Genomic DNA, 25,501 nt, shown 5'->3' with positions numbered 1-25,501 from the left:
GAGATTCGAACCCTCGAAATTTAACACGCCAAAAACGTGCTCTGTCCAAATTTGAGACGCCCTAAACCACTTAGCCACCAATGTCACACACATCAGGTCTCTTTACCGACATATCTTGCGGGTTTTTTTACCTCCATCTTCAGAGTTATGTCTTCATGATGGTCCACAAGTGACCAAAAAAGCTGTTAAATATTTCCTCTCACAGTGTGAGTTGAGTTGTAAATTGTTCAGCCACGTTACTGTGAATTGTATTCTCTCTCTCCTTTTTATAAACTTTCACGCGTCCATTAATATTCATCCATTATCCCCTATTAAAGAAGGTGTTAACTTACTTCCACGGCAGCCAGCACCAGCTATTTAACTCCTTCCCCCTCCATTATTTCTCTCCCCTCCATTATCCTCATAAAGAACTCCACAAACATCCAACCATTACACTATTTGTTCACGCCGCCCTCTACCTAATAAACACCCGTAACACCCATTAACCCTGTTAATGGAAGGAGAGAGGTAGTGATTGAAGGTGACTGGATAGCCCCCATCAGTAATGGGGGGGTCAGTCATGATGATATGGGTGGTTATTGAGAGGCTCAGTGCACACACACACACACACACACACACACACACACACACACACACACACACACACACACACACACACACCCACACACACACACACACACTCACACACACACACATTGGAACGAATTATAAAATATCTGAACCAAATCGAGTTCATGGAAACCTCTTTAACTGATAATCAATCAAAGAGAAAACACACTGATGGAAACAATACAGAAACAAAATTTCCTGTAAAATGAATCAGCTTACTGTCACTCTGTCGCGTGTGTACACACACACACACACACACGCATTTATATATATATATATATAAATAAATAAATATATATATATATATATATATATATATATATATATATATATATATATATATATATAAACACGCTAGATAACAGGGATATCTTGCTACTCCTACTTACACTTTGGTCACACTTCACAGACACGCACATGCATATATATATATATACATACATCTAGGTTTTTCTCCTTTTTCTAAATAGCTCTTGTTCTTCTTTATTTCTTCTATTGTCCATGGGGAAGTGGAAAAGAATCTTTCCTCCGTAAGCCATGCGTGTCGTATGAGGCGACTAAAATGCCGGGAGCAATGGGCTAGTAACCCCTTCTCCTGTAGACATTTACTAAACAAGAGAAGAAGAAAAACTTTATTAAACTGGGATGCTTAAATGTGCGTGGATGTAGTGCGGATGACATGAAACAGATGATTGCTGATGTTATGAATGAAAAGAAGTTGGATGTCCTGGCCCTAAGTGAAACAAAGCTGAAGGGGGTAGGAGAGTTTCAGTGGGGGGAAATAAATGGGATTAAATCTGGAGTATCTGAGAGAGTTAGAGCAAAGGAAGGGGTAGCAGTAATGTTAAATGATCAGTTATGGAAGGAGAAAAGAGAATATGAATGTGTAAATTCAAGAACTATGTGGATTAAAGTAAAGGTTGGATGCGAGAAGTGGGTCATAATAAGCGTGTATGCACCTGGAGAAGAGAGGAATGCAGAGGAGAGAGAGAGATTTTGGGAGATGTTAAGTGAATGTATAGGAGCCTTTGAACCAAGTGAGAGAGTAATTGTGGTAGGGGACCTGAATGCTAAAGTAGGAGAAACTTTTAGGGAGGGTGTGGTAGGTAAGTTTGGGGTGCCAGGTGTAAATGATAATGGGAGCCCTTTGATTGAACTTTGTATAGAAAGGGGTTTAGTTATAGGTAATACATATTTTAAGAAAAAGAGGATAAATAAGTATACAAGATATGATGTAGGGCGAAATGACAGTAGTTTGTTGGATTATGTATTGGTAGATAAAAGACTGTTGAGTAGACTTCAGGATGTACATGTTTATAGAGGGGCCACAGATATATCAGATCACTTTCTAGTTGTAGCTACACTGAGAGTAAAAGGTAGATGGGATACAAGGAGAATAGAAGCATCAGGGAAGAGAGAGGTGAAGGTTTATAAACTAAAAGAGGAGGCAGTTAGGGTAAGATATAAACAGCTATTGGAGGATAGATGGGCTAATGAGAGCATAGGCAATGGGGTCGAAGAGGTATGGGGTAGGTTTAAAAATGTAGTGTTAGAGTGTTCAGCAGAAGTTTGTGGTTACAGGAAAGTGGGTGCAGGAGGGAAGAGGAGCGATTGGTGGAATGATGATGTAAAGAGAGTAGTAAGGGAGAAAAAGTTAACATATGAGAAGTTTTTACAAAGTAGAAGTGATGCAAGGAGGGAAGAGTATATGGAGAAAAAGAGAGAGGTTAAGAGAGTGGTGAAGCAATGTAAAAAGAGAGCAAATGAGAGAGTGGGTGAGATGTTATCAACAAATTTTGTTGAAAATAAGAAAAAGTTTTGGAGTGAGATTAACAAGTTAAGAAAGCCTAGAGAACAAATGGATTTGTCAGTTAAAAATAGGAGAGGAGAGTTATTAAATGGAGAGTTAGAGGTATTGGGAAGATGGAGGGAATATTTTGAGGAATTGTTAAATGTTGATGAAGATAGGGAAGCTGTGATTTCGTGTATAGGGCAAGGAGGAATAACATCTTGTAGGAGTGAGGAAGAGCCAGTTTTGAGTGTGGGGGAAGTTCGTGAGGCAGTAGGTAAAATGAAAGGGGGTAAGGCAGCCGGGATTGATGGGATAAAGATAGAAATGTTAAAAGCAGGTGGGGATATAGTTTTGGAGTGGTTGGTGCAATTATTTAATAAATGTATGGAAGAGGGTAAGGTACCTAGGGATTGGCAGAGAGCATGCATAGTTCCTTTGTATAAAGGCAAAGGGGATAAAAGAGTGCAAAAATTATAGGGGGATAAGTCTGTTGAGTATACCTGGTAAAGTGTATGGTAGAGTTATAACTGAAAGAGTTAAGAGTAAGACGGAGAATAGGATAGCAGATGAACAAGGAGGCTTTAGGAAAGGTAGGGGGTGTGTGGACCAGGTGTTTACAGTGAAGCATATAAGTGAACAGTATTTAGATAAGGCTAAAGAGGTCTTTGTGGCATTTATGGATTTGGAAAAGGCGTATGACAGGGTGGATAGGGGGGCAATGTGGCAGATGTTGCAAGTGTATGGTGTAGGAGGTAGGTTACTGAAAGCAGTGAAGAGTTTTTACGAGGATAGTGAGGCTCAAGTTAGAGTATGTAGGAAAGAGGGAAATTTTTTCCCAGTAAAAGTAGGCCTTAGACAAGGATGTGTGATGTCACCGTGGTTGTTTAATATATTTATAGATGGGGTTGTAAGAGAAGTAAATGCGAGGGTCTTGGCAAGAGGCGTGGAGTTAAAAGATAAAGAATCACACACAAAGTGGGAGTTGTCACAGCTGCTCTTTGCTGATGACACTGTGCTCTTGGGAGATTCTGAAGAGAAGTTGCAGAGATTGGTGGATGAATTTGGTAGGGTGTGCAAAAGAAGAAAATTAAAGGTGAATACAGGAAAGAGTAAGGTTATGAGGATAACAAAAAGATTAGGTGATGAAAGATTGGATATCAGATTGGAGGGAGAGAGTATGGAGGAGGTGAACGTATTCAGATATTTGGGAGTGGACGTGTCAGCGGATGGGTCTATGAAAGATGAGGTGAATCATAGAATTGATGAGGGAAAAAGAGTGAGTGGTGCACTTAGGAGTCTGTGGAGACAAAGAACTTTGTCCTTGGAGGCAAAGAGGGGAATGTATGAGAGTATAGTTTTACCAACGCTCTTATATGGGTGTGAAGCGTGGGTGATGAATGCTGCAGCGAGGAGAAGGCTGGAGGCAGTGGAGATGTCATGTCTGAGGGCAATGTGTGGTGTGAATATAATGCAGAGAATTCGTAGTTTGGAAGTTAGGAGGAGGTGCGGGATTACCAAAACTGTTGTCCAGAGGGCTGAGGAAGGGTTGTTGAGGTGGTTCGGACATGTAGAGAGAATGGAGCGAAACAGAATGACTTCAAGAGTGTATCAGTCTGTAGTGGAAGGAAGGCGGGGTAGGGGTCGGCCTAGGAAAGGTTGGAGGGAGGGGGTAAAGGAGGTTTTGTGTGCGAGGGGCTTGGACTTCCAGCAGGCATGCGTGAGCGTGTTTGATAGGAGTGAATGGAGACAAATGGTTTTTAATACTTGACGTGCTGTTGGAGTGTGAGCAAAGTAACATTTATGAAGGGATTCAGGGAAACCGGCAGGCCGGACTTGAGTCCTGGAGATGGGAAGTACAGTGCCTGCACTCTGAAGGAGGGGTGTTAATGTTGCAGTTTAAAAACTGTAGTGTAAAGCACCCTTCTGGCAAGACAGTGATGGAGTGAATGATGGTGAAAGTTTTTCTTTTTCGGGCCACCCTGCTATATATATATATATATATATATATATAATATATACGAATAACGTCTCTTAAGAATTTGAGAGAAAATTTCTGAAATTTTGTATGTAACAAAAGTAATTGTACAAAAGGTTAATGTTATCTTCGTAGTGCTTTAGCAAATTATTATTATTATTATTATTATTATTATTATTATTATTATTATTATTATTATCTAAGAGAGCAGCGTAATGTCCCCTGACAAACACTAACACACACTCAATTCACATGATTCGATTTGCATTTTGGGCTCCACTCATCCCAGGAAACTTAATTGTTCTATCACCTGCTTAATTGGGTTGTCCGGAGTGATTATCTCTGAGTTCAGGTAATGTGTGGGTTGGTGGGTGGCAGAGGGTGGGAGGATGGCTGAGTGGGTGGGTGGGTGGGTGGATGGTTGGGTGAGAGGGTGGGAGGCTGGGCATGTGGGTGGTTGCAGGGTAACTGATTACCTGTGAGATGCAGGAGGCGCTATACCCATAGGATTCATATAATCCTATGGGACTAGGAGGCCAAAGAGGTTTGAGACAAAGAAGTGGAGGGAATGATCACACTGGTGTAGACGGAGGGAATGATCACCCTGGTGTAAACGGAGGGAATGATCACCCTGGTGTAGACGGAGGGAATGATCACCCTGGTGTAGACGGAGGGAATGATCACCCTGGTGTAAACGGAGGGAATGATCACCCTGGTGTAGACGGAGGGAATGATCACCCTGGTGTAGACGGAGGGAATGATCACCCTGGTGTAAACGGAGGGAATGATCACCCTGGTGTAGACGGAGGGAATGATCACCCTGGTGTAGACGGAGGGAATGATCATTCTGGTATAGACGGTGGGAGTTGTGGTCTGTCTACTTACTCTCCCTGATGTTCCTGTTTATGTCTACCTGACATTTTATCTATCGGTCAGTTTATTGGTGTGTGTGTGTGTGTGTGTGTGTGTGTGTGTGTGTGTGTAGGGTCTACATGCCTTTGTCTCTCTCTTTATCTGTTAATCAGTTCGCTAGTCAGTCAGTCTGTCAGTTTGTCTGGGTTCTGTGGGTATATGTATACGTGTCTCTCCAGTTGTCTGTCAGCAAGGCAGCCAATTACTTATTAAGTCATTCATCTTCTTGTACTCTGTGTATATATAGACTAAGATAAACACACTCTGTGTGTACACACCGCACAACAAACAACCTTCGTGTATATACTCTTTCCGTTCCTCCTAAATGTAATCGACACATCTACCATTCAATCCATTATACACGGGAGGCGTATCACACCTGAGTTGAAGTTTACCATGGGATTTATCAGCTTCCATAGAGAATTCGGTGTCCCTGATCCTTTGGTTTCAGTGGCGCTGGCTACTTCTAAAGAGGATCGGAATACTAATGACGCCAGCCAGGGTGCAGAGCATTAAAGAGGATTGGCCAGCATGTCTGCCTGCTTGAAGTAGCAATTTCCTGCGCATACATTTGCATAGTAAATATCACTGTAAATAGCAGAAACTCTTGAAACCCAGGGTGCCATCTCTCTCTCTCTCTCTATATATATATATATGTCTGAAACAGACTAGAAGTCTGTTTCAGACATTTACTGGAGTACGTATCAAGGATTCGGTGACGAATCACTCACCAGAATCTCTTTCTGGAACATGACCTAACATTGTACAAGCCATAACGAGTCACCGAAAATAAAATAAACCTTTAGCAGAACCCGAAAGAACGTTTAAATCCATATGTATAGACAACCGGTGTACAGAATGGATCAGCGATGAGAGCTGACGAACAAGTGGGTCAAGAGGTACTAGTGTGACGGACCAGTGTGACGGACTAGTGTGACGGGGTTAAACCGGGGGTGAGAATAAACGAATGGTATGGTTTAATATATTCCTGGGCTGGTCCCGCTAGTATAAACTGCCATGTTTGGTAAACCGGGTACTATTAATGTCATTTATAATTACTTCCTGAATTACGCCTAATTTGAGACTATGATCCAGCACTAAGAAACAATTAAACCACAGCTACGCTCCACCCCACACACGTAGTTGTTCACCAAGCCTGGAGAACATTGTGGTTGTTCAACAGGCCTGAAGAACAGTGTGGTTGTTCACCAGGCCTGGAGAACATTGTGGTTGTTCACCAGGCCTGGAGAACATTGTGGTTGTTCACCAGGCCTGGAGAACATTGTGGTAGTTCACCAGGCCTGAAGAACAGTGTGGTTGTTCACCAGGCCTGGAGAACATTGTGGTTGTTCACCAGGCCTGAAGAACAGTGTGGTTGTTCACCAGGCCAGGAGAACATTGTGGTTGTTCACCAGGCCAGGAGAACATTGTGGTTGTTCACCAGGCCTGAAGAACATTGTGGTTGTTCACCAGGCCTGGAGAACATTGTGGTTGTTCACCAGGCCTGAAGAACAGTGTGGTTGTTCACCAGGCCTGGAGAACATTGTGGTTGTTCACCAGGCTTGGAGAACACTGTGGTTGTTCACCAGGCCTGGAGAACATTGTGGTTGTTCACCAGGCCTGGAGAACATTGTGGTTGTTCACCAGGCCTGGAGAACATTGTGGTTGTTCACCAGGCCTGGAGAACATTGTGGTTGTTCACCAGGCCTGAAGAACAGTGTGGTTGTTCACCAGGCCTGGAGAACATTGTGGTTGTTCACCAGGCCAGGAGAACATTGTGGTTGTTCACCAGGCCTGTAGAACATTGTGGTTGTTCACCAGGCCTGGAGAACATTGTGGTTGTTCACCAGGCGTGGAGAACATTGTGGTTGTTCACCAGGCCTGAAGAACATTGTGATTGTTCACCAGGCCTGTAGAACATTGTGGTTGTTCACCAGGCCTGAAGAACATTGTGGTTGTTCACCAGGCCTGAAGAACATTGTGGTTGTTCACCAGGCCTGAAGAACAGTGTGGTTGTTCACCAGGCCTGCAGAACATTGTGGTTGTTCACCAGGCCTGAAGAACATTGTGGTTGTTCACCAGGCCTGGAGAACATTGTGGTTGTTCACCAGGCCTGAAGAACAGTGTGGTTGTTCACCAGGCCTGGAGAACATTGTGGTTGTTCACCAGGCCTGAAGAACATTGTGGTTGTTCACCAGGCCTGGAGAACATTGTGGTTGTTCACCAGGCCTGAAGAACAGTGTGGTTGTTCACCAGGCCTGGAGAACAATGTGGTTGTTCATCAGGCCTTGAGAACACTGTGGTTGTTCACCAGGCCTGGAGAACACTGTGGTTGTTCACCATGCCTGGAGAACACTGGTTGTTCACCAGGTCTGGAGAACACTGGGGTTGTTCACCAGGCCTGGAGAAGATTGTGGTCGTTCACCAGGCCTGAAGAACAGTGTGGTTGTTCACCAGGCCTGGAGAACATTGTGGTTGTTCACCAGGCCTGGAGAACATTGTGGTTGTTCACCAGGCCAGGAGAACATTGTGGTTGTTCACCAGGCCTGGAGAACATTGTGATTGTTCACCAGCCCTGGAGAACATTGTGGTTGTTCACCAGTCCTGGAGAACACTGTGGTTGTTCACCAGGCCTGGAGAACATTGTGGTTGTTCACCAGGCTTAAAGAACAGTGTGGTTGTTCACCAGGCCTGGAAAACATTGTGGTTGTTCACCAGGCCAGGAGAACATTGTGGTTGTTCACCAGTCCTGGAGAACATTGTGGTTGTTCACCAGGCCTGGAGAACATTGTGGTTGTTTACCAGGCCTGTAGAACATTGTGGTTGTTCACCAGGCCTGAAGAACACTGTGGTTGTTCACCAGGCCTGAAGAACACTGTGGTTGTTCACCAGGCCTGAAGAACACTGTGGTTGTTCACCAGGTCTGGAGAACACTGTGGTTGTTCACCAGGCCTGGAGAACACTGTGGTTGTTCACCAGGCCTGAAGAACATTGTGGTTGTTCACCAGGCCTGGAGAACATTGTGGTTGTTCACCAGGCCTGAAGAACAGTGTGGTTGTTCACCAGGCCTGGAGAACATTGTGGTTGTTCACCAGGCCTGGAGAACACTGTGGTTGTTCACCAGGCCTGGAGAACACTGTGGTTGTTCACCAGGCCTGGAGAACACTGGTTGTTCACCAGGCCTGGAGAACACTGTGGTTGTTCACCAGGCCTGGAGAAGATTGTGGTCGTTCACCAGGCCTGAAGAACAGTGTGGTTGTTCACCAGGCCTGGAGAACATTGTGACTGTTCACCAGCCCTGGAGAACATTGTGGTTGTTCACCAGTCCTGGAGAACACTGTGGTTGTTCACCAGGCCTGGAGAACATTGTGGTTGTTCACCAGGCTTAAAGAACAGTGTGGTTGTTCACCAGGCCTGGAGAACATTGTGGTTTTTCACCAGGCCAGGAGAACATTGTGGTTGTTCACCAGTCCTGGAGAACATTGTGGTTGTTCACCAGGCCTGGAGAACATTGTGGTTGTTCACCAGGCCTGAAGAACACTGTGGTTGTTCACCAGGCCTGAAGAACACTGTGGTTGTTCACCAGGTCTGGAGAACACTGTGGTTGTTCACCAGGCCTGGAGAACACTGTGGTTGTTCACCAGGCCTGAAGAACACTGTGGTTGTTCACCACTGTGGTTGTTCACCAGGCCTGGAGAACACTGGTTGTTCACCAGGCCTGGAGAACACTGTGGTTGTTCACCAGGCCTGGAGAAGATTGTGGTCGTTCACCAGGCCTGAAGAACAGTGTGGTTGTTCACCAGGCCTGGAGAACATTGTGGTTGTTCACCAGGCCTGGAGAACATTGTGGTTGTTCACCAGGCCAGGAGAACATTGTGGTTGTTCACCAGGCCTGGAGAACATTGTGATTGTTTACCAGCCCTGGAGAACATTGTGGTTGTTCACCAGTCCTGGAGAACACTGTGGTTGTTCACCAGGCCTGGAGAACATTGTGGTTGTTCACCAGGCTTAAAGAACAGTGTGGTTGTTCACCAGGCCTGGAGAACATTGTGGTTGTTCACCAGGCCAGGAGAACATTGTGGTTGTTCACCAGTCCTGGAGAACATTGTGGTTGTTCACCAGGCCTGGAGAACATTGTGGTTGTTTACCAGGCCTGTAGAACATTGTGGTTGTTCACCAGGCCTGAAGAACACTGTGGTTGTTCACCAGGCCTGAAGAACACTGTGGTTGTTCACCAGGCCTGGAGAACTTTGTGGTTGTTCACCAGGCCTGGAGAACACTGTGTTGTAATGGACTCCAGTTAAGCTAGCACAGACGAGAAGGCAAAAAACAAATGTTCCTTAAACACACACACACACACACACACCTAGAAAGGAACGATCTCATCAACAGTAGCCAACATGGTTTCAGGGACGGGAAATCCTGTGTCACAAACCTACTGGAGTTCTATGACAAGGTGACAGCAGTATGACAAGAGAGAGAGGGGTGGGTGGATTGCATTTTCTTGGACTGCAAGAAGGCGTTTGACACAGTTCCACACAAGAGATTGGTGCAAAAACGGGAGGACCAAGCAGGGATAACAGGGAAGGCACTACAATGGATCAGGGAATACTTGTCAGGAAGACAGCAGCGAGTCATGGTACGTGGCGAGGTGTCAGAGTGGGCACCTGTGACTAGCGGGGTCCCACAGGGGTCAGTCCTAGGACCAGTGCTGTTTCTGGTATTTGTGAACGACATGACGGAAGGAATAGACTCTGAGGTGTCCCTGTTTGCAGATGACGTGAAGTTGATGAGAAGAATTCACTCGATCGAAGACCAGGCAGAACTACAAAGGGATCTGGACAGGCTGCAAACCTGGTCCAGCAATTGGCTCCTGGAGTTCAATCCCACCAAGTGCAAAGTCATGAAGATTGGTTAAGGGCAAAGAAGACCGCAGACGGAGTACAGTCTAGGGGGCCAGAGACTACAAACCTCACTCAAGGAAAAAGATCTTGGGGTGAGTATAACACCAGGCACATCTCCTGAAGCGCACATCAACCAAATAACTGCTGCAGCATATGGGCGCCTAGCAAACCTCAGAACAGCATTCCGACATCTTAATAAGGAATCATTCAGGACCCTGTACACCGTGTACGTTAGGCCCATATTGGAGTATGCGGCACCAGTTTGGAACCCACACCTAGCCAAGCACGTAAAGAAACTAGAGAAAGTGCAAAGGTTTGCAACAAGACTAGTCCCAGAGCTAAGAGGTATGTCCTACGAGGAGAGGTTAAGGGAAATCAACCTGACGACACTGGAGGACAGGAGAGATAGGGGGGACATGATAACGACATACAAAATACTGAGAGGAATTGACAAGGTGGACAAAGACAGGATGTTCCAGAGATTGGACACAGTAACAAGGGGACACAGTTGGAAGCTGAAGACACAGATGAATCACAGGGATGTTAGGAAGTATTTATTCAGCCACAGAGTAGTCAGTAAGTGGAATAGTTTGGGAAGCGATGTAGTGGAGGCAGGATCCATACATAGCTTTAAGCAGAGGTATGATAAAGCTCACGGCTCAGGGAGAGCGACCTAGTAGCGATCAGTGAAGAGGGGGGCCAAGAGCTCGGACTCGACCCCCGCAACCTCAACTAGGTGAGTACAACTAGGTGAGTACACACAGGAGGAAGACAACAGTCAAAGACCAGGTGATAAGGCTGAGGAAAGAAGGTGAACTCACAAGAAACGATCAAGAGGTATGTGAGGAGCTCAACATGAGATTTAAGGAAGTATTTACAGTGTAGACAGGAAGACCTGTCGGGGGACAGACCAGATGGGGACACCAGCAAGGAATATACCAACAAGTGTTGGATGACATACATACATACAGATGAGGAGGAGGTGAAGAAACTGCTAAGGGACATCGATACCTCAAAGGCAATGGGACCGGACATCTCCCCGTGGGTCCTTAGAGAGGGAGCGGATATGTTGTGTGTGCCATTTACCACAATCTTCAACACGTCCCTGGAAACTGGGCAACTACCTGAGGTATGGAAGACGGCAAATGTAGTTCCCATTTTTAAAAAAGGAAACAGAAAAGAGGCACTAAACTATAGACCTGTGTCACTGACGTGTATAGTATGCAAAGTTATGGAGAAGATTATCAGGAGGACAGTGGTGGAGCACCTGGAACGGAACAAGAGTATAAACGTCAACCAGCATGGATTCATGGAAGGAAAATTCTGTGTCACAAACCTTCTGGAGTTTTATGATAAAGTAACAGAAGTAAGACACGAGAGAGAGGGGTGGGTTGATTGCATCTTCTTGGACTGCAAGAAGGCCTTTGACACAGTTCCTCACAAGAGATTAGTGCAGGAGCTAGAGGATCAGGCTCATATAACAGGAAGGACACTGCAATGGATCAGAGAATGCCTGACAGGGAGGCAAGAACGAGTCATAGTATGTAATGATGTATCACAATGGGCACCTGTGACGAGTGGGGTCCCACAGGGGTCGGTCCTAGGACCAGTGCTATTTTTGGTATATGTGAAAGACATGATGGAAGGGTTAGACTCAGAGGTGTCCCTGTTCGCAGACGATGTGAAGTTAATGAGGAAAATTAAAACAGATGAGGACCGGGCAGGACTTCAGAGAGACCTGGACAGACTGGACACCTGGTCCAGCAAATGGCTTCTCGAATTTAATCCCGCCAAATGCAAAGTCATGAAGATAGGGGAAGGGCAAAGAAGGCCGCAGACAGAGTATAGGCTAGGTGGCCAAAGACTGCAAACCTCGCTCAAGGAGAAAGATCTTGGAGTGAGTATAACACCGAGCATGTCTCCGGAAGCACACATCAACCAGGTAACTGCTGCAGCATGTGGGCGCCTGGCAAACCTGAGAACAGCGTTCCGATACCTTAATAAGGAATCGTTCAAGACACTGTACACCGTGTACGTCAGGCCCATACTGGAGTATGCAGCACCTGTTTGGAACCCGCACTTGATAAAGCACGTCAAGAAACTATAGAAAGTGCAAAGGTTTGCGACAAGGTTAGTTCCAGAGCTAAGGGAAATGTCTTATGAAGAAAGGTTAAGAGAAATCGGCCTGACGACACTAGAGGACAGGAGGGTCAGGGGAGACATGATAACGACATATAAAATACTGCGCGGAATAGACAAGGTGGACAAATACAAGATGTTCCAGGGAGGGGACACAGAAACAAGAGGTCACAATTGGAAGTTGAAGACACAGATGAGTCAGAGAGATATTAGGAAGTATTTCTTCAGTCATAGAATTGTCAGGCAGTGGAATAGCCTAGAAAGTGATGTATTGGAGGCAGGAACCATACATAGCTTTAAGACAAGGTAAGATAAAGCTCATGGAGCGAGGAGAGAGAGAACCCAGTAGCAACCGGTGAAGAGGCGGGGCCAGGAGCTAGGACTCGACCCCTGCCACCACAAATAGATGAGTACACACACACGCACACACACACACACACACACACACACACACACACACACACACACACACACACACACACACACACACACACACACACACACACACACACAAATACACACATGATGAGAGCAATAGAGCGATGGTTGACACACTGGCTGCAGTTGCCAGAAGAGCTCATGCATGCAGGGCAAAGCTCCTGATCATGGGTGACTTTAACCACAAGGAAATCGATTGGGAGAACTTGGAGCCACATGGGGGCCAAGATACATGGAAGGCTAAGATGATGGAGGTGGTGTACCAACACGTAAGGGACACTACAAGAGAGAGAGGAGAGGATAAACCAGCAAGACTGGACCTAGTATTCATCTTGAGTAGTGCAGATATTGAGGACATCACATATAAAACACCCCTTGCGGCCAGCGATCATGTGGTTTTAAGCTTCGAATACACAGTAGAGCTACAAGTGGAGGGGGAAGCAGGAAGGCCAGGGCGAATGTAGCCAAACTACAAGAAAGGGGACTACACGGGAATGAGAAACTTCCTGAACGGGCTTCAGTGGGACAGAGAACTGGCAGGGAAGCCAGTTAATGAGATGATGGAATTTGTAACAACCATGTGCAAGGAGGCTGAGGAGAGGTTTGTACCCAAGGGTAACAGGAATAATGAAAAAGCCAGGATGAGCCCATGGTTTACCCAAAGGTGCAGGGAGGTAACAACCAAGTGTGCTAGGGAATGGAAGGCAAAGGACCCAGGAGAATAAGGAGAGCAGTCGTAGAGCCAGAAATGAATATGCACAGATAAGAAGGGAGGGCCAACGACAATATGAAAACGACATATCAGCGAAAGCCAAATCTGACCCGAAGCTGTTATACAGCCACATCAGGAGGAAAACAACAGTCAAGGACCAGGTAATCAGGCTAAGGAAGGAGGAGAGACAAGAAATGACCGTGAAGTATGTGAGGAACTCAACAAGAGATTCAAAGAAGTGTTCACAGAGGAGACAGAAGGGGCTCCAGAAAGACGGAGAGGTGGGGTACACCAAGTGCTAGACACAGTACAGACAACCGAGGAAGAGGCTTCTGGGTGAGCTAGATACCTCAAAGGCAATGGGGCCGGATAACATCTCCCTATGGGTCCTGAGAGAGGGAGCAGAGGCGCTATGGTACCCCTAACAACAATATTCAATACATCTATCGAAACAGGGAGATTGCCTGAGGCATGGAAGACAGCAAATGTAGTCCCAATCTTTAAAAAAGGAGACAGACATGAAGCACTAAACTACAGACCAGTGTCACTGACATGTATAGTATGCAAAGTCATGGAGAAGATTATCAGGAGAAGAGCGGTGGAACACCTGGAAAGGAATGATCTCATCAACAGCAGCCAACATGGTTTCAGGGACGGGAAATCCTGTATTACAAACCTACTGGAGTTCTACGACTTGGTAACATCAGTAAGACAAGAGAGAGAGGGCTGGGTGGATTGCATTTTCTTGGACTGCAAGAAGGCGTTTGACACAGTTCCACACAAGAGATTAGTGCAAAAACTGGAGGACCAAGTAGGGATACCAGGGAAGGCACTACAATGGATCAAGGAATACTTGTCAGGAAGACAGCAGCGAGTCATAGTACGTGGCGAGGTGTCAGAGTAGGCACCTCTGACCAGCGGGGTCCCACAGGGGTCAGTAATAGGACCAGTGCTGTTTCTGGTATTTGTGAACGACATGACGAAGTGTCCCTCTTTGCAGATGACGTGAAGTTGATGAGAAGAATTCATTCGATCGAAGACCAGGCAGAACTACAAAGGGATCTGGACAGGGTGCAGACCTGGTCCAGCAATTTTCTCCTGGAGTTCAACCCCACCAAGTGCAAAGTCATGAAGATTGGGGAAGGGCAAAGAAAACCGCAGACGGAATACAGTCTAGGGGGTTAGAGACTACAAACCTCACTCAAGGAAAAAGATCTTGGGGTGAGTATAACACCAGGCACATCTCCTGAAGCGCACATCAACCAAATAACTGCCGCAGCATATGGTCGCCTGGCAAACCTCAGAACAGCATTCCGACATCTTAATAAGGAATCGTTCAGGACCCTGTACACCGTGTACGTTAGGCCCATATTGGAGAATGCGGCACCAGTTTGGAACCCACACCTAGCCAAGCATGTAAAGAAACTAGAGAAAGTGCAAAGGTTTGCAACAAGACTAGTCCCAGAGTTAAAAGGTATGTCCTATGAGGAGAGGTTAAGGGAAATCAACCTGACGACACTGGAGGACAGGAGAGATAGGGGGGACATGATAACGACATACAAAATACTGAGAGGAATTGACAAGGTGGACAAAGACAGGATGTTCCAGAGATTGGACACAGTAACAAGGGGACACAGTTGGAAGCTGAAGACACAGATGAATCACAGGGATGTTAGGAAGTATTTCTTCAGCCACAAAGTAGTCAGGAAGTGGAATAGTTTGGGAAGCGATGTAGTGGAGGCAGGATCCATACATAGCTTTAAGCAGAGGTACGATAAAGCTCATGGTTCAGGGAGAGTGACCTAGTAGCGACCAGTGAAGAGGCGGGGCCAGGAGCTTGGACTCGACCCCTGCAACCTCAACTAGGTGAGTACAACTAGGTGAGTACAAACACACACACACACACACACACACACACACACACACACACACACACACACACACACACACACACACACACAGCTCCTGGAGTGGCCAGGAGCTTGGACTCGACCCCTGCAACCTCGACTAGGCGAGTACTAGGTGAGTACACACACACACACACAAACACACACACACACACACACACACACACATACACAAACACACATTCACACACACACACACACATACACACAAACACACATTCACACACACACACACAAACACACACGAATACACAGACACAGGGAGGCCCAAAGACAATATGAAAATGACATAGCAGCGAAAGCCAAATCTGACCCGAAACTGTTGTACAGCCACATCAGGAGGAAAACAACAGTCAAGGACCAGGTAATCAGGCTAAGGAAGGAAGGAGGAGAGACAACAGGAAATGACCGTGAAGTATGTGAAGAACTCAACAAGAGATTCAAAGAAGTGTTCACAGAGGAGACAGAAGGGACTCCAGAAAGACGGAGAGGTGGGGCACACCACCAAGTGCTGGACACAGTGCACACAACCGAGGAAGAAGTGAAGAGGCTTCTGAGTGAGCTAGATACCTCAAAGGCAATGGGGCCAGATAACATCTCCCCATGGGTATTGAGAGAGGGAGCAGAGGCGCTATGTGTACCCTTAACAACAATATTCAATACATCTATCGAAACAGGGAGATTGCCTGAGGCATGGAAGACAGCAAATGTAGTCCCAATCTTTAAAAAAGGAGACAGACATGAAGCGTTAAACTACAGACCAGTGTCACTGACATGTATAGTATGCAAAATCATGGAGAAGATTATCAGGAGAAGAGTGGTGGAACACCTAGAAAGGAATGATCTCATCAACAGCAGCCAGCATGGTTTCAGGGACGGGAAATCCTGTGTCACAAACCTACTGGAGTTCTATGACATGGTGACAGCAGTAAGACAAGAGAGAGAGGGGTGGGTGGATTGCATTTTCTTGGACTGCAAGAAGGCGTTTGACACAGTTCCCCACAAGAGATTGGTGCAAAAACTGGAGGACCAAGCAGGGATAACAGGGAAGGCACTACAATGGATCAGGGAATACTTGTCAGGAAGACAGCAGCGAGTCATGGTACGTGGCGAGGTGTCAGAGTGGGCACCTGTGACCAGCGGGGTCCCGCAGGGGTCAGTCCTAGGACCAGTGCTGTTTCTGGTATTTGTGAACGACATGACGGAAGGAATAGACTCTGAGGTGTCCCTGTTTGCAGATGACGTGAAGTTGATGAGAAGAATACACTCGATCGAAGACCAGGCAGAACTACAAAGGGATCTGGACAGGCTGCAGACCTGGTCCAGCAATTGGCTCCTGGAGTTCAATCCCACCAAGTGCAAAGTCATGAAGATTGGGGAAGGGCAAAGAAGGCCGCAGACGGAGTACAGTCTAGGGGGTCAGAGACTACAAACCTCACTCAAGGAAAAAGATCTTGGGGTGAGTATAACACCAGGCACATCTCCTGAAGCGCACATCAACCAAATAACTGCTGCAGCATATGGGCGCCTAGCAAACCTCAGAACAGCATTCCGACATCTTAATAAGGAATCGTTCAGGACCCTGTACACCGTATACGTTAGGCCCATATTGGAGTATGCGGCACCAGTTTGGAACCCACACCTAGCCAAGCACGTAAAGAAACTAGAGAAAGTGCAAAGGTTTGCAACAAGACTAGTCCCAGAGCTAAGAGGTATGTCCTACGAGGAGAGGTTAAGGGAAATCAACCTGACGACACTGGAGGACAGGAGAGATAGGGGGGACATGATAACGACATACAAAATACTGAGGGGAATTGACAAGGTGGACAAAGACAGGATGTTCCAGAGTTTGGACACAGCAACAAGGGGACACAGTTGGAAGCTAAAGACACAGATGAATCACAGGGATGTTAGGAAGTATTTCTTCAGCCACAGAGTAGTCAGTAAGTGGAATAGTTTGGGAAGCGATGTAGTGGAGGCAGGATCCATACATAGCTTTAAGCAGAGGTATGATAAAGCTCACGGCTCGGGGAGAGTGACCTAGTAGCGATCAGTGAAGAGGCGGGGCCAGGAGCTCGGACTCGACCCCCGCAACCTCAACTAGGTGAGTACAACTAGGTGAGTACACACACAAACACACATTCACACAAACACACACACACACAAACACACATTCACACACACACACACACACACACATACACACAAACACACATTCACACACACACACACACACACACACACACAAACACACATTCACACACACACAAACACACATTCACACACACACACACATACATACACACAAACCTTACACTGACGTTTACTGAATCACTTACAGTGTCACCTTACACTGACGTTTACTGAATCACTTACAGTGTCACCTTACACTGACGTTTACTGAATCACTTACAGTGTCACCTTACACTGACGTTTAACGAGTCATGTATGCTGTTACAATTAAATTAATTTACACTGCCATTTACACCGTCATTTACCTTCGTCACTCCAGCATTTACACGCTGACAGCATGTTTACACACTCTTGGCCACTCGCCTACTCTAGAAAACGGAGAGGTTGGCGAAGGGCTCTTGATCCATGGAACTGATGAAGGTCTCCCCTTCCTCGGATCAAACCTGATTGATGATCCATTGCCCAGGGGCTGTATGATGCATGCGGGTTAAGCTTTTCTGCACGGTTTTCATTGGTATAATTTGTTGAGGCTGGAGGCTTAGGATGGAGGACGAGGCTGGAGGACGAGGCTGGAGGACGAGGCTGGAGGACGAGGCTGGAGGACGAGGCTGGAGGACGAGGCTGGAGGACGAGGCTGGAGGTTGAGGTTGAAGCTGGAGGTTGCTACGTCCTGGGGGAAATCTGTAATACTTCTTTCAGTTAACAGTTTTTTTCCGCGAGTGCAGCAGCAGCTGGAGGCAGAAGTTACTGCTGGAGTAGCTACCAACTTCCACTCTCCTGGGTCTCTTACACTCTCTTTAATTTTTCCCTTCCTCACTCTCTCTTTCTCTCTCTCTCTCTCTCTCTCTCCTTTCTCTCCCCCTCTTTCGCTCCTTTCCCAACATCCTTGTATCTCACTCATTCCTCCCCTTCCCTCTTCTATCTGTTTACCTGAGTCTTTCTATTTTTTTCACCCTCTTGAACTCCCCCAGCACTCGTGTACCTGGCACTGCCCCCAGCACTCGTGTACCTGGCACTGCCCCCCAGCACTCGTGTGCCTGGCACTGCCCCCAGCACTCGTGTACCTGGCACTGTCTCCCCCAGCACTCGTGTACCTGGCACTGCCTCCCCCCCTCACCGGACATTTAACAAGTGGATCACAACTTCGTCTCCACATATTACAAGTACCTAACTTAAGTCAGAGTTGTGGCAGGTTTGCAGAGGAGAAGTTATGCAAGTCATATCTTAAGTTTGCTTTTCACCATCTTTGACGTCTTGTTCCCCGTATTTCGGCGCCGGGAGAGAGCCTTACGCATTACCATCCTTACCTCAGACATCTAGATAATGCGTGATAATCGTGGGAGGGGACAAGGAGCTAGTGCTCAACACATGAATAAACCCTTGCATGAAAATTAGACAGGTGTGCATTATCTGGGTATCTTTATTGTAGACGTTTCGCCATCCAGTGGCTTTATCAATACAGATTCCAGGACATAATTGGAAGACAGTAGAACTATTTACAACAGATGAGGTAATCAGTCCCTCAGTCTTGGAGTTGGTGATGAGCACCATAATATTCATTTTGGCATACATGGGAGCACATGGGAGTTTGTGCAAGCACATGAGAAACACAAATAGCAGAAGACTTTTGAAGTCTGCCGAGGCTGTCTGCCGAGAAGAACCATCTATTCCTGTCTAAATTAACTCTTATCTAAGAACCACTACACTGGCCGGCTAGTACCTAGTGACCCAACCACACCTGTCTCTCAACCTGCCAGCACCTAGTGACCCAACCACACCTGTGTCTCAACCTGCCAGCACCTAGTGACGCAACCACACCTGTCTCTCAACCTGCCAGTACCTAGTGGCGCAACCACACCTGTCTCTCAACCTGCCAGTACCTAGTGACGCAACCACACCTGTCTCAACCTGCCAGCACCTAGTGGCGCAACCACACCTGTCTCTCAACCTGCCAGTTCCTAGTGGAGCAACCACACCTGTCTCTCAACCTGCGAGCACCTAGTGGCGCAACCACACCTGTCTCTCAACCTGCCAGTACCTAGTGACGCAACCACACCTGTCTCTCAACCTGCCAGTACCTAGTGACGCAACCACACCTGTCTCTCAACCTGCCAGTACCTAGTGACGCAACCACACCTGTCTCTCAACCTGCCAGTACCTAGTGACGCAACCACACCTGTCTCTCAACCTGCCAGCACCTAGTGACGCAACCACACCTGTCTCTCAACCTGCCAGCACCTAGTGACGCAACCACACCTGTCTCTCAACCTGCCAGCACCTAGTGACGCAACCACACCTGTCTCTCAACCTGCCAGCACCTAGTGACGCAACCACACCTGTCTCTCAACCTGCCAGTACCTAGTGACGCAACCACACCTGTCTCTTAACCTGCCAGTAACTAGTGACGCAACCACACCTGTCTCTCAACCTGCCAGCACCTAGTGACGCAACCACACCTGTCTCTCAACCTGCCAGCACCTAGTGACGCAACCACACCTGTCTCTCAACCTGCCAGCACCTAGTGACGCAACCACACCTGTCTCAATACAAGCAATACTGGACACAGTGGAAAGTGAGAACAATGGAAATTGGGCCCAATGGAAGTTGTAAACAATAAAAATTCGGTACAATTAACAAGAGACAAAAATGAAACGTTGCTAATTATCATCTCTGAGGCTGTGGGTCCCCAATACATTATACGTATATATATATATATATATATATATATATATATATATATATATATATATATATATATATATATATATATAATATATATATATATATATATATATATATATATACAAACACTGATCTCTGGCTCCTTCATTACCACTTCCATCATCATTATCACTTATCACCATTATTATCCATCACCACCCTTATTATAACTCATCACTACCATTATTATCACTCATCACCACCATTATTATAACTCATCATTATCGTTATCACTCATCAACATCACTATTACTCATCATCATCATCATCATCATCAACTGTCAGCTCAAGAAAATACATCAGTGAAACACAACTAATTATGACGTTCACTCATTATTTAAGGTTTTCATATCCCAGTGAAGTAGATTATGATTATACCATGTTAGTGTGAGCTGCTCCCTCCCCCTGTCACTGTCCCCCTCCTGTCACTGTCCCCCCTCCTGTCACTGTCCCTCCCCCTGTCACTGTCCCTCCCCCTGTCACTGTCCCACCCCCAGTCACTGTCCCACCCCCTGTCACTGTCCCCCCCTGTCACTGTCCCCCTCCTGTCACTGTCCCTCCCCCGGTCACTGTCCCTCCCCCCACCTGTCACTGTCCCTTCCCCTGTCACTGTCCCTCCCCCTGTCACTGTCCCTCCCCTGTCACTGTCCCTCCCCCTGTCACTGTCCCTCCCCCAGTCACAGTCCCCCTGTCCCCCTCCTGTCACTGTCCCTCCCCCTGTCACTGTCCCCCTCCTGTCACTGTCCCTCCCCCTGTCACTGTCCCTCCCCCTGTCACTGTCCCTCCCCCTGTCACTGTCCCTCCCCCGGTCACTGTCCCCCTCCTGTCACTGTCCCTCCCCCTGTCACTGTCCCTCCCCCTGTCACTGTCCCCCTCCTGTCACTGTCCCTCCCCCTGTCACTGTCCCTCCCCCTGTCACTGTCCCCCCTCCTGTCACTGTCCCCCTCCTGTCACTGTCCCTCCCCCTCTGTCACTGTCCCCCCTCCCTGTCACTGTCCCTCACCCCTCCTGCCACTGTCCCCCTGTCACTGTCCCCCTCCTGTCACTGTCCCTCCCCCTCTGTCACTGTCCCCCCTCCCGTCACTGTCCCTCCCCTCCTGCCACTGTCCCCCTGTCACTGTCCCCCTCCTGTCACTGTCCCTCCCCTCCTGTCACTGTCCCTCCCCCTGTCACTGTCTCCCTCCTGTCACTGTCCCCCTCCTGTCACTGTCCCCCCTCCTGTCACTGTCCCCCTCCTGTCACTGTCCCTCCCCTCCTGTCACTGTCCCTCCCCCTGTCACTGTCTCCCTCCTGTCACTGTCCCCCCTCCTGTCACTGTCCCCCTCTGTCACTGTCCCCCCTCCTGCCACTGTCCCCCTCTGTCACTGTCCCTCCCCCTCTGTCACTGTCCCCCCTCCTGTCACTGTCCCTCCTCTCTGTCACTGTCCCCCTCCTGCCACTGTCCCCTTCTGTCACTGTCCCCCCTCCTGCCACTGTCCCCCCTCCTGCCACTGTCCCACCTCCTGTCACTGTCCCTCCCCCTGTCACTGTCCTTCCCCTCCTGTCACTGTCCTTCCCCTCCTGTCACTGTCCCTCTCCTGTCACTGTCCCCCTCCTGTCACTGTCCCTCCCCTCCTGTCACTGTCCGTTCCCTCCTGTCACTGTCCCTCCCCTCCTGGCACTGTCCCCCTCCTGTCACTGTCCCCCTCCTGTCACTGTCCCCCCTCCTGCCACTGGCCCCCTCCTGTCACTGTCCCTCCCCTCCTGTCACTGTCCCTCCCCCTGTCACTGTCCCCCCTCCTGTGACTGCCCCTCCCCTCCTGTCACTGTCCCTCCCCCTGTCACTGTCTCCCTCCTGTCACTGTCCCTCCCCTCCTGTCACTGTCCCTCCCCCTGTCACTGCCCCTCCCGGTCACTGTCTTTCCCGGTCACTGTCCCTCCCGGCCACTGTCCCTCCCGGTAACTGTCCCTCCCAGTCACTGTCCCTCCTGGTCACCGTCCTGCCACTGTCCCTCCCGACCACTGTCCCTCCCGGTCACTGTCCCTCCCGGTCATTGTCCGTCCAGGTCATTGTCCCTTCCAGTCACTGTCCCTCCCGGTCACTGTCCCTCCCGGTCATTGTCCCTTAGGTCACTGTCCCTCCCGGTCACTGTCCCTCCCGGTCACTGTCCCTCCCGGTCACTGTCCCTCCCGGTCACACTGGTCTCTTACAACAATACAACTAATTACTGCTTTTTGGACGGACTGCCTCCTGTCTTTTACGTCACAGAACCAAACTGTCTCTCTCCCTTTCAAAGCGATGAGAGAGAGAGAGAGAGAGAGAGAGAGAGAGAGAGAGAGAGAGAGAGAGAGAGAGAGAGAGAGACAAAAAGGCCTACTTCATTTTTTTTTAGCACACTGGCTGTCTTTCTATCGAGGCAGGATGACCCGAAAAAAAGAAGAAACACTTTCTCCATCACTCACACTATCACCGTCCTGCCAGAGGTGCTCCAGTACTACAGTACAGAAACCCTTTCAAACTGCAAATATACCCACCACGCGCTTAAAGTGCAGGTACTGCACCTTCCACCTCCAGGACTACACAAACCTAAACAAACAATTACAACCCGGACCAGCAGAGATAAAACACGGAAGGAATCCATTTGCCTTCTCACAAATTTTCTTTTATTATTCAAAAACGCTTTAATTAATCGATCTGCTTCATTTTTTCAAATCTGATGTAATGTATCTAGGGTAAGACTGATGGGATTATTTGTATTTGTGGGTATCCTGTGTACGGTGAGATGTAGTTCGAGGGCGAGGAGAGGAAGTTCGAGGGCGAGGAGAGGAAGTTCGAGGGCGAGGAGAGGAAGTTCGAGGGCGAGGAGGGGAAGTTCGAGGGCGAGGAGAGGAAGTTCGAGGGCGAGGAGAGGAAGTTCGAGGGCGAGGAGAGGAAGATCGAGGACGAGGAGGGGAAGTTCGAGGGCGAGGAGAGGAAGATCGAGGGCGAGGAGAGGAAGTTCGAGGGCGAGGAGAGGAAGTTCGAGGGCGAGGAGAGGAAGTTCGAGGGCGAGGAGGGGAAGTTCGAGGGCGAGGAGGGGAAGTTCGAGGGCGAGGAGAGGAAGTTCGAGGGCGAGGAGAGGAAGTTCGAGGGCGAGGAGAGGAAGTTCGAGGGCGAGGAGAGGAAGTTCGAGGGCGAGGAGAGGAAGTTCGAGGGCGAGGAGGGGAAGTTCGAGGGCGAGGAGAGGAAGTTCGAGGGCGAGGAGAGGAAGTTCGAGGGCGAGGAGAGGAAGTTCGAGGGCGAGGAGAGGAAGTTCGAGGGCGAGGAGAGGAAGTTCGAGGGCGAGGAGAGGAAGTTCGAGGGCGAGGAGAGGAAGTTCGAGGGCGAGGAGAGGAAGTTCGAGGGCGAGGAGAGGAAGTTCGAGGGCGAGGAGAGGAAGTTCGAGGGCGAGGAGAGGAAGTTCGAGGGCGAGGAGAGGAAGTTCGAGGACGAGGAGAGGAAGTTCGAGGACGAGGAGAGGAAGTTCGAGGACGAGGAGAGGAAGTTCGAGGACGAGGAGAGGAAGATCGAGGGCGAGGAGAGGAAGATCGAGGGCGAGGAGAGGAAGTTCGAGGACGAGGAGAGGAAGATCGAGAACAATATAGCAGCTACAGCAAAACTGACCCACAATTGTTACACAGTTACATCAAGAGTAAGGTGGTGGTGTAGGACAGTTACAAGACTGAGGAGGGAAGGGAAGCTGCTCACGGAGGATAAGGAAGTCAGAGAGGATATCCAAGAATTTTTTCTTAGAGTTTTTGCTTGACAAAACAGACCATAGAGGAAATGGGGGCATTGCTAGCGGATTTGGACACATCCCTCTCTTCTTTTAGCCTTTCCTCTCACCCTCTAGCCTCCTCTCCTTCCCACCATTCCTTTTTTTCTCTCTGGTCTTTCTTTACGAGATCTCTCCATTTATTCTTCCTCTAGCCTCTTCTTCCACCCTCGATCCATTCCTCTTCCCTTCTAGTCTTCCCTTCATCCATACATACCTCTTTCCATTTAATCTCCTGTCTACCCTCCTTCCTCCCCTTCTCTGTCTCTCTCTCTCTCTCTACCTCGCTCACTCAGTACACTGCCCCTCTGAGATGAACAGCTGATGGCGTGTCTCTGATGAAGTAATAATACTATTTGTCATTCCCTTTCACACCCCTGTCAGACCTACACAGAGGCTCAGACATCTGAAAAGATGATGCAGGGAACATAGACGATAGAGGAAGCATAAGACACAATACAGGAGATATAGATGATAGAAGGTACGTTAAGAGACGACACAGTAGTCATAAAAGACGACACAGCAGTCATAAAAGACGACGCAGGTGTCATAGAAATACACAGTAGGAGTAATAGATGGCACAGGAGTTATAAGAGACGACACAGGTGTCATAGAAATACACAGTAGGAGTAAGAGATGGCACAGGAGTTATAAGAGATGACATAGTAAGAGTAAGGGACGCAGACAGGAGAAAGACGACACAGTAGGAGTAAGGAACGATACATTGTATCAGAGATGACGCAGAAACAAAGTAAGACACAGTGACGTAAGAGACGACATAAACAAAATAAATGATGTGATAATTGATGATTTTTTCCTCCTACTTCCTAAATTTTGTCATTACTGTCCTTAAGATAAACTGAGTTTAATCAGGAGATATTTGAACTAGTCCTACCTGGCTAGTCGCCACTCTCCTCTTAACCTTAAAACGAGGGGACGCTTTCCTATTTTTTTCGGAAAATTCCTGATAGCATTTTTCGTCAGGTTTCTCACAATTTTTCATTATTCGAGAACGCCTTAATCGATCCGCTTCAAAATTTTAGCTCTGGTGTAATATATTTTGGACAAGATTGGTGGGATTATTTACATATGTGGATGCTCTAGGCACAGTGTTACTTAGGTCATTCAGAGTAAGGGTGGAATTTTACGCTTACGAGTGAAAAGGCAGCTGGACCTGTTTTTTTTCAACATCCTGGTCAACACTTACTTTCTTTCCCAAAATTCTTTACATTTTTGTTTCATTACACTAAATCTTAATGTTTCAATTAATTTTTATCAAGCAATTTTTGTCTAAATCCTTTTTTTTAATCCATTCAGACTAAGTGGTTAAATAATAATAATAATAATAATAATAATAATAATAATAATAATAATAATAATAATATTAATAATATTAATAATAATAATAATAATAATAATAATAATA

The sequence above is a fragment of the Cherax quadricarinatus genome, chromosome 54 (assembly GCF_038502225.1).
Source record: "Cherax quadricarinatus isolate ZL_2023a chromosome 54, ASM3850222v1, whole genome shotgun sequence".
NCBI lineage: Eukaryota > Metazoa > Arthropoda > Malacostraca > Decapoda > Parastacidae > Cherax > Cherax quadricarinatus.
Note: the sequence above shows the minus strand (reverse complement) of the source record.